Genomic DNA, 9,668 nt, shown 5'->3' with positions numbered 1-9,668 from the left:
CACCACCCCAACACCCTCTCATCTGTTTAACAAGCTCCTTGTATCCCTCTAATTTATGACAAAGGATCTTTTACATAAAACATTGTCTCAGTTTCCCCTTCCACAGATGCGGTCTGACCTATTGAGTGTTTTCAGCATTTTCTGTTTTTATTTTAGATTTCCAGCATTTGAAGCATTTTTTAATATTCATTTAATGTCTGATTTTTTCTTGTTGCATCTTTGCACGTGTATCAACAGCACAGTGATGCTGGTAGAGTTGCTGCCTCACAGCACCAGAGACCTGGGTTCGATCCTAACCTTGGGTCCTGGCTGTGTGGAGTTTGCCTGTTCCATCTGTGAACACGTGGGTTTTCTCCGGGTGCTCTGGTTTCCTCCACATTCCATAGATTTGTAGGTTAATTGGCCTCTGTAAATTGCCAGGTGTGTAGTGAGTGCATGAGAAAGTGAGATGTGAATAAGTTATCGATGTCAGTGTGGACTCAATGGGCCGAAGGGCCTGTTTCCATGCTGTATCTTTTAGTCAATCAATGCAAACAATTTTGTAAAAATCTAGCTGATATTACACTGTGAAAAGTCATCCAGCAAGACTGTTTCATCTCTGATCGAATAACATAACTAAGCCCAGTACATTAGTATAGTTCAAACCAATATTCCTCATATAACGTGTTCCAAACAGCACTGATAAATAAACATGAACCTTGTAGTATTGGCACGGCTTTCCACACTCCAACTGGTCCACGGCTGGCAAACTGCCCAAAGGATGATTCCAAAAAAAACATTGGCATCCCAACGAGTGCCAGCATGAGTGTGTAGGGAATGAGGAAGGCACCTAGAAAATGTAAGTGAGGACTTCATTAGGGAGTACAAGCATGACTGGGGGTTACAGAGTCCTTCTGAACATCCTCGTTTCTGGCAGGTGACCACCACACACAAATCTCTAAGGTGATGAGCTATATTTACAGTCACTGGGAAGACCATTGCCTTCATTGATGTTTAGAGGGATCTCAGGGTCTAAGTCCATTACTTCCTGAAAGTGGCAGCAAAGATAATAGTGGGAAAGACGGAGTATTGTTTGCATCCCTTCATTGGTTGGCAATGAGTATAAGAGTCAGGAAGTCATGGTGCAGCTTTATAGGACTTTGATCAGGCTGCATTTGGAGTATTGCGTTCAGTTCTGGTCACCTCATTACAGGTAGGATGTGGAGGGTTTGGAAAGGGTACAAAGGGAGGATAGAATATGGGCAGAAGGGGACAGGGAGTGGGAGAAGGTGATAGGATTTACTCGCATTTGGAAGAGAATAGGCTAATGAGGAACAGTTGTCATGGCTTTATCAGAGGCAGGTTATGTCTTAAACTATTTAACTTTTTGAGGAGGTGACAAAAGTGATGGATAAGGGCAGGGCAGTGGATGTTGCCCACATTGACTTTAGCAATCTTTTTACAAGGTCCCTCACTGTGGGCTGATCCAGAAGATTAAGATGCAAGGGAGCCTGTGTGATTTGGTAGTTTGGAGTTAGAACTGTCTTAATACTAGAAAACAAAGGTGGAAGGATGTCATCCTGGCTGGAGGTTGAAGACAACACAGAATTGGTGTTGTTGTTGAGAGTGAAGAAGGTTGTCAAAGGATACAACAGGATTGAAATCACTTACAGATATGGGTGGAGAAATGGCAGATGGAGTTTAATCTGGGCAAGTCTATACTTTGGGTGGTCAAAGGTAAGGGGAGTGTACAGTTAATTCAGGGCCCTTAACAGCGTCAATGTCAAAAGGAATCTTGGGTTGCAAATCCATTGTTCCTTGAAAAGAGCAACAAAAATAAATAGAGAGATAAAGAAGGCGTACAGTATGCTTACCTTCATCGGTCGGGGCAACCGCATTTTGAGTATTTTTGCCGTTCTTATCACCCAATTACAGGAAGGATGTGGAAGCTTCGGGGAGAGTGCAAAAGAGATTTACCATGATGCTCCTTGGATTAGAGGATGTTAATTATAAAGAGAGGTTGGACAAACTGGAATGTTTTCTCTGGAGTGAGGGGAGACCTGATAGAAATATATAAAATTATGAGAGGCATAGATAGGGTAGACAGTCAGAATCTTTTCCCCAGGATGAAAATGTTGAATACTAAAGGACACAGTTTTGGGGTGAGAGGGGGAAGTTTAAAGGAGATGTGTGGGGCAGGTTTTTCATTGCACAGTGTGTAGTCGGTGCATGGAATGCCTGCTGGAGGTGGCAGTGAAAGCAGATACAATAGTGGTGTTTAAGTGGGTTTTAGATAAACACATGAATATGCAGTGAATGGAGGAATATGGATCACGTGTCGGCAGAATTTGGTATCATGTTCCACACAGACTTTGTGGGCCAAAGGGTCTGTTCCTGTGCTGTAGTTCTATGTTCTATTATGTGTCTATTGAATTTAATATTATTTTCTATCCAAATCTATGACTCTTTTCCCTTTCTTATGCCTTTCTCTTCCATTTATTGTGGAAATACAGTACCTCCTCCGTTACTGTACGCCAGGTAAGGGAATCTCCAGACGTTGCCCAGACCCACAGCACAGCCGATCATTGAGAGCAAGTAGTCGGTCTTCGAGGACCAGTTGCCTCGCTCCACGTTCTCGTCACTTTCACCCACTTGTACATCGGCGGCAGACTTCGAAAAGGAGGAAACCAGACATTGGCAGACCCAGACTCAAACAAGATGATCACTAATTAAACATGCATCTTTTTTCCGTTTAACAGCAATCAGAGAAAAGTTTGGAAACATTCTGAAGCCGATCAATTTATATCCTAACACTGAGATCCTCAAATCCTTCAGGAATCTCCATGAGATTTTTTGCCAATATTTTGATAAAATACTTACTGAGTTTTCTGGACACTGTGTGTGATGATCATTCTGTGATAATCTGTAAAAAGCCACTTCTTTATCTTCCATTTCGACAAATGATCTTTTAGCTTCTGAATGTTTAAGAAGGAACTGCAAATCCTTTCATTCAGAGATGAACCAAGAACTGCTGGGGACTGATATATTCCAGTCTTGCAATTAACTCTTCCATAATCAGTAACCAGGATTTAATAGCCCTATTGGTCTGTTTGTTTGTGGTCTATTGTTACCCAAGGTCCTGGAGTTCTTTTGTTATTGATTAATTTGTTGCAGATCTACCATTGGATTTCAATTTCAGAACACTTGGTGCAAAAGTACAATTATTTTGCATTGATAAGTTTGACCACAGCAACATTTTTAAAGGGACCACCAATACCAAGTGACTAAGCACCAACCAGAATATTGTTGGATAATTATTTCTTAGACTTTACGATATGATATATATTACGATACAATAGTTGTGCAATGATTGGCAGGGGGGGGAGGGGGGGGGGGAGGAGGAAGGGGAGTCAGTCTACCCCACGACAGAAGGGGGAGAAGTTGTACAGTTTGATAGCCACCATGAGCAGGCAGGTGTGATTAGTTTAAATTGGCATCATGGTCAACACATATCGTGGGCCAAAGGGCCTGATCCTGTGCTGTACTGTTATGGGCCTGTCCCACTTAGGTGATTTTTCAGCAGACTGCGGCGACTGTCAAGTTGCCTGCAGTCGCCTGAAAAACCGGCAACTGGAAAGGTGCTGCCAGATTGGCACATACACACAAACACATTGCTTCCTTCACCAACCTATAATGCAGGCGGGGAACAGGGCAAATGCAGGGAACACTGTCTAAAGAATTCACACCTGGCAAAGCCAAGGTGAAATAGACACACACCGCGATGAAGAGGAAGGTTGGCGCTGTAAAAAAATGGCTAAAGCACAGAACGGTAAGTCCTTTAAAAAAAGGGGGGGGGGAGGAGGGGGGAGAAGGGGTGGAGAACTTTTAAGAAGCCAGAGATACACGACTGTGAAGCTCGGTGGAAATTTAACATAACCAGTCGGTTATCCGTGGTTCTGAAATTTACTGCTTACCTTTTTTCATCCCAATGAGCCAATGAAATTCACCAGTCAGCACCGGCTACAACCTACGTGAACCTCCGAGAACCTTCGACCTCCTGGCAACCCATAGAGTGCTCCTGGCGGCCCACCTACGGCTCGAGAATTCTCGCTCCTCTTCATGGCGGCTTCATTCTAGTCGCCGCTAATTTTTCAACATGTTCATAATGAGTCCGTGACTAGTTCCCAGAATGCGGGAACTCCTCACGACCATTAAGGCAACTCCCCGGCAACCACCCACGAACATGTGACGATCATGTGGCGACTGCAGAGTCTCCTGCAGTCGCCTAAAAAGTTGTCTAAGTGGGACAGGCCCATTACAAATTCCTTATCCCAGCAAATTACATAATCTATATTATTACTAAAACTCTCATCTTCTCCTCTTCCGGTTTGTGTTGTTTTAAGTTTGCGCAAAAACAGTACCCTATATCACTAGGATTTTTTGCAGTTACTCGCCGTTCTCCTCTACTCCAAGCGCACAAAGCTTTGTTCCGATCGGTGCAATATTACAAAAGTTATGAACGTTTAAAAATCGTTATGAACGTTTTTTTTTGGCTTGACTGGTTACATTTTTTTTTTCTCTATGTAGGTTAAGATTTTTGGCTATATTAAGGGGAAATGGCATGATATTGTCTAGGACAGCTTAATTTGGGGGCTGAGCTCAATGTACAATTCCAACGGCGGAAGTCAATAATATTCGGGCCACCTTAGGTGGCAACGAGAATTTAAGGTATCCCATTTTTGATACCTTAAAATCACTCTTTTTTTTAAATTATAATTCACTGTTATATGGTTTACTTAATAATAGTATTCTGTTTTTTCTATGTATTTTTCAACGCACTTCTTTTTTCTTCCTATGGAGGTTCAATAGACGGAGGAGATGTAAAATAACGTTAATAGGGGACGGTTACCCCACACCCAAAACCTCAAGGTATTTAACCACACCACATGAATTAAAACTAGCAAAACTAATTAAGAATGCAAGACATTAGGGGAAAAAGGAATGGAGGAATCACATTTTGTAGTTGGAACATTAGGGGTGCGAACGAACCAATTAAAAGGGGTAAGATTATGGCTCAATTAAAATCTTTAAAGGTGGATATTGCGTTTTTACAAGAAACGCATGTGAAATTACAAACACAGATGAGACTAAAAGCAAATTGGATAGGCCAAACTTATTATTCGTCATTTACTTCTAAAGCTAGAGGTACGGCTATTATTATTCGGAAAGGTATACCATTTATATCAAAGAACACTATATCTGATAAGGAAGGAAGGTACACTATAGTGGCAGGAGAAATTTATTCTACACCACTGACTCTGATAAATATTTATGCACCAAATTTTGATAACCCCCAATTTTTTAAGAAAATCACGGATATAATAGATGAGTATAATTACCAAAATGTAATATTAGGGGGGGATTTTAATTGTGTTATAGATACATATTTAGAAAAAATTAATTCTTAAATTTTGGAAGGGTACATCAATACCAACGCTTAAAATGTGGATTGCAAGTATGTTGGACACCGCTCATCTTGAGGAAATGCGATTCCTCCTAATGGATAAATCAGACCAATTCATAACGAGTTGGTCTCCATTCGTCGTTTTTTTGGAATCATATGGTGCAACACAATTGTAAAAAATAACTGTTTCAGGACTGGACGAGGGTTGGTCAAGACTATAAATAATGATCTCCTCTTTTTTTCTTTTCTTCTCTCTATTCTCTCTCTCAACTTTTTTCATTTACTCGTTTTCTTTTTTCACACACTATATATTTCACATCTTTCTATCCTTTACTATCTAACTTCTTTTTCTTATTCTAATCTTTTTTCAGTGTAACAAAAAAAAAAAAAGAAGTTGTACATAAAATGTATTATGAAAATATATATTAGGCACTTTGGTGCCATATGACTGTACTTACTTCTAATAAAATAAAATATTAAAAAAAAAAAAAAAATAAATAAAAAAATAGATACATATTTAGATAAATCAATAAAAGTAAGGAAGAGTAAGGTTAAATCTAAAACTAATGAATTTTTAAACATATATATAAAAAACACTAATATAACAGACGTATGGAGAATAGTCAACCCTACGGGAAGGGAATACTCATTTTACTCAGCGGTACATAAAACTTATTCGAGAATTGATTATTTTTTAGTGGACACAAAATTAATTCCTTATACGATTAACCCTAAATATCACAATAGTATTATTTATGATCACTCACCATTGACCTTTACTTTAAAACTAGAGGGAACGCCAGGTATAAAATCGTTTTGGCGTTTTAATACACAGTTAATTAATAATCCACAAGGTTATGAGTATTTAAAACAACAAATGAAATTCTTTTTTGATACAAATGAGACACCAGGCATTTCACCATCTTTATTATGGGAAACTTTTAAGGCATTTATACGTGGAGTTATAATCTCATATCAAAGTTACCAAAATAAAACGAACTCCATAGAACAAGAGACTTTAGAAAAGGAAATTAAAATATTAGAATTAGATAACGCAAAAGACCCAACTATAGATAAACATAATAAGATCACATTATTGAAATTTAAACTTAATCGAATATTATCGGCAAGAGTAATAAGATTATTTCAGATCACAAAACAGGCACAGTTTGAATTTGGTGATAAACCACATAAACTTCTGGCTAGACAATTGAAGAAACAGGAGAAGGAAAAGACGATTACTAAAATCAAATCAGAGAATGGGGAACTATTAACGTTACCCCAGGATATTAATAAAAGGTTTGCCCAATTTTATCAAAACTTGTATACGTCTAAAACTAAAATAGAAGACAATATAATTGTAGATTTTTTAGATAATTATAATCTGCCAAAATTGGATATTTTGGAACAAGAGGAATTAGGAGCACAGATCACAAGGGAAGAAATAAGTGAAACAATAAAAGAGCTGAAAAATGGGAAAACGCCAGGACCAGATGGTTTTAATAATGAATTCTATAAAGGTTTCCAGGAGTTAATGGTACCACGGTTATTTAAGTTATATAAATATGCCTTTACCGAAAATAAATTACCAGAAACATTAGCCGAATCCACAATTACGTTAATACCTAAAAAAGATAAGGACTTAGAAGAACCGGGCTCATATAGAGCCATATCACTCCTAAATACAGATCAGAACATTTTAGCAAGAACTTTAGCAAGAAGATTGAGTAAATACATTAATAAATTGATAAATCCGGACCAAACGGGGTTTATACCTAAAAGACAATCATCTAACAATTTGAGACATCTTTTTAATATAATGTATTCATACAAAACGGAAAAGGAAGACTTGTCAGTTATATCTCTGGATGCAGAGAAAGCATTTGATCAGGGAGAATAGCAGTATTTATACAAAGTACTCCAAAAATTTAATACGGGAGAGAATTTTATCAGATGGGTTAAATTACTATATGATAAACCAATGGCAAGAATACTAACTAATAATATATTATCTTCAAAATTTCAATTATCGAGGGGCAATAGGCAGGGCTGTGTTTTATCACCCCTGCTATTTGCACTTATGATAGAGCCGCTTGCTGAAAAGATAAGAAGGCATCCGGATATTCAGGGATATAATACTAAGGATACTATTAATAAAATATCACTATATGCAGATGATCTACTTTTATATATTACAAACTCCCAAACGAGCATCCCGAATAACCTGGCCCTTAACTCCAAGAAGACCAAGGAGCTCATTGTAGACTTCAGGAAGTCCAGGGGCGGCACGCACACCCCCATCCACATTAACGGGACGGAGGTGGAACGTGTTTCTAGCTTCAGGTTCCTGGGTGTTAACATCTCCGATGACCTCTCTAGGACCCACAATACCTCAACTCTGATCAAGAAGGCTCACCAGCGTCTCTTCTTCCTGAGGAGACTGAAGAAGGTCCAACTGTCTCCTCAGATCCTGGTGAACTTCTACCGCTGCACCATCGAGAGCATCCTTACCAACTGTATCACAGTATGGTATGGCAACTGCTCTGTCTCCGACCGGAAGGCATTGCAGAGGGTGGTGAAAATTGCCCAACGCATCACCGGTTCCTCGCTCCCCTCCATTGAGTCTGTCCAAAGCAAGCGTTGTCTGCGGAGGGCGCTCAGCATCGCCAAGGACTGCTCTCACCCCAACCATGGACTGTTTACCTTCCTACCATCCGGGAGGCGCTACAGGTCTCTCCGTTGCCGGACCAGCAGGTCCAGGAACAGCTTCTTCCCGGCGGCTGTCACTACTCAACAACGTACCTCGGTGACGGCAAATCCCCCCCCCCCCCCCGGACACTCCTCCCACAGGAAAAACACTATGTCTGTATATATGCTAATGTAAATATTTATTCAAATCATATGCTATGTCGCTCTTCCAGGGAGATGCTAAATGCATTTCGTTGTCTCTGTACTGTACATGGACAATGACAATTAAAGTTGAATCTGAATCTGAATCTGAATCTATTAAATCTAATAGAGGAATTTGGCTCTTTCTCCGGTTATAGAATAAATTGTAATAAAAGTGAAATTATGTCATTAAAACCCCAGAAAGCGAATCACCTATTAAAATTTCCATTTAAAATCACAACGGAAAAATTTAAGTATTTGGGTATTCAAGTTACTAGAAGATATAAATCATTATTTAATGCTAATTTTATACCATTATTAAATACATTTGATTCACTGATTAAATTTTGGAGAACGCTCCCACTGTCACTAATCGGCAGAATAAACGCTATAAAAATGATAGCGCTACCACAAATAATATATTTATTCCTATTTATTTCTATACCGATATATATACCAAAACACTTTTTTTTTAAATTAGACTCCAATAAAGCTGAATAATATGTTATATAAGAAGAATCCAATTATACAAAATACAATACGAATCTGGAAACAAATAAAATTAACTTTAAAATTAAGAAATTTATCAGTTAACACCAATAGTGAATAACCCAGTATTTAAACCATCTGGTATGGATAAAACATATAAACAATGGGAAAAAGTGGGAATTAAGAAGGTAGGTGATTTGTATGAATTGGGAAATTTATTATCATTTCAACAACTAAAATCAAAATTTAAATTGAATAACAATCAATATTTTAAATACCTACAGGTATGTGACTTTATGAAGAAATATATACCAAGATTCCAAAGTATAATTTTAGACCCACTGGAAGAAGTAATGAATATCAATGCGGAGTCAACAAAATTAATATCATACTTGTATAACAGTATTTTAAATATAGAATTACCATCAACAGAGGCAATTAGAGAAGACTGGGAAAAAGAATTAATGATAAAAATCTCAAAAGAAACATGGGAAAAATATTTGATACATATACATAAATGTTCGATCAATGCTAGACATAACTTAATTCAATTTAAAATATTACATAGATTATATTATTCCAAAACTAGGTTGAATAAATTTTATCCAAATATTTCTCCCATTTGTGATAAATGTCTTTCTCAAAATGCCAATATTACGCACTCATTTGTCTCTTGTTCAAAACTTTATAAATTTTGGTGTGATATATTTGATATATTCTCAAAGCTATTTAAGACAAAAGTGGAACCTAATACTGAAATTATTATATTTGGAGTAAGTGGAGATGGGAACAAATTAAATACACACCAAAACTCATTTTTCAATTATGGGTTAATAACAGCAAAAAA

This window comes from Amblyraja radiata, chromosome 12 (assembly GCF_010909765.2).
Source record: "Amblyraja radiata isolate CabotCenter1 chromosome 12, sAmbRad1.1.pri, whole genome shotgun sequence".
NCBI lineage: Eukaryota > Metazoa > Chordata > Chondrichthyes > Rajiformes > Rajidae > Amblyraja > Amblyraja radiata.
Note: the sequence above shows the minus strand (reverse complement) of the source record.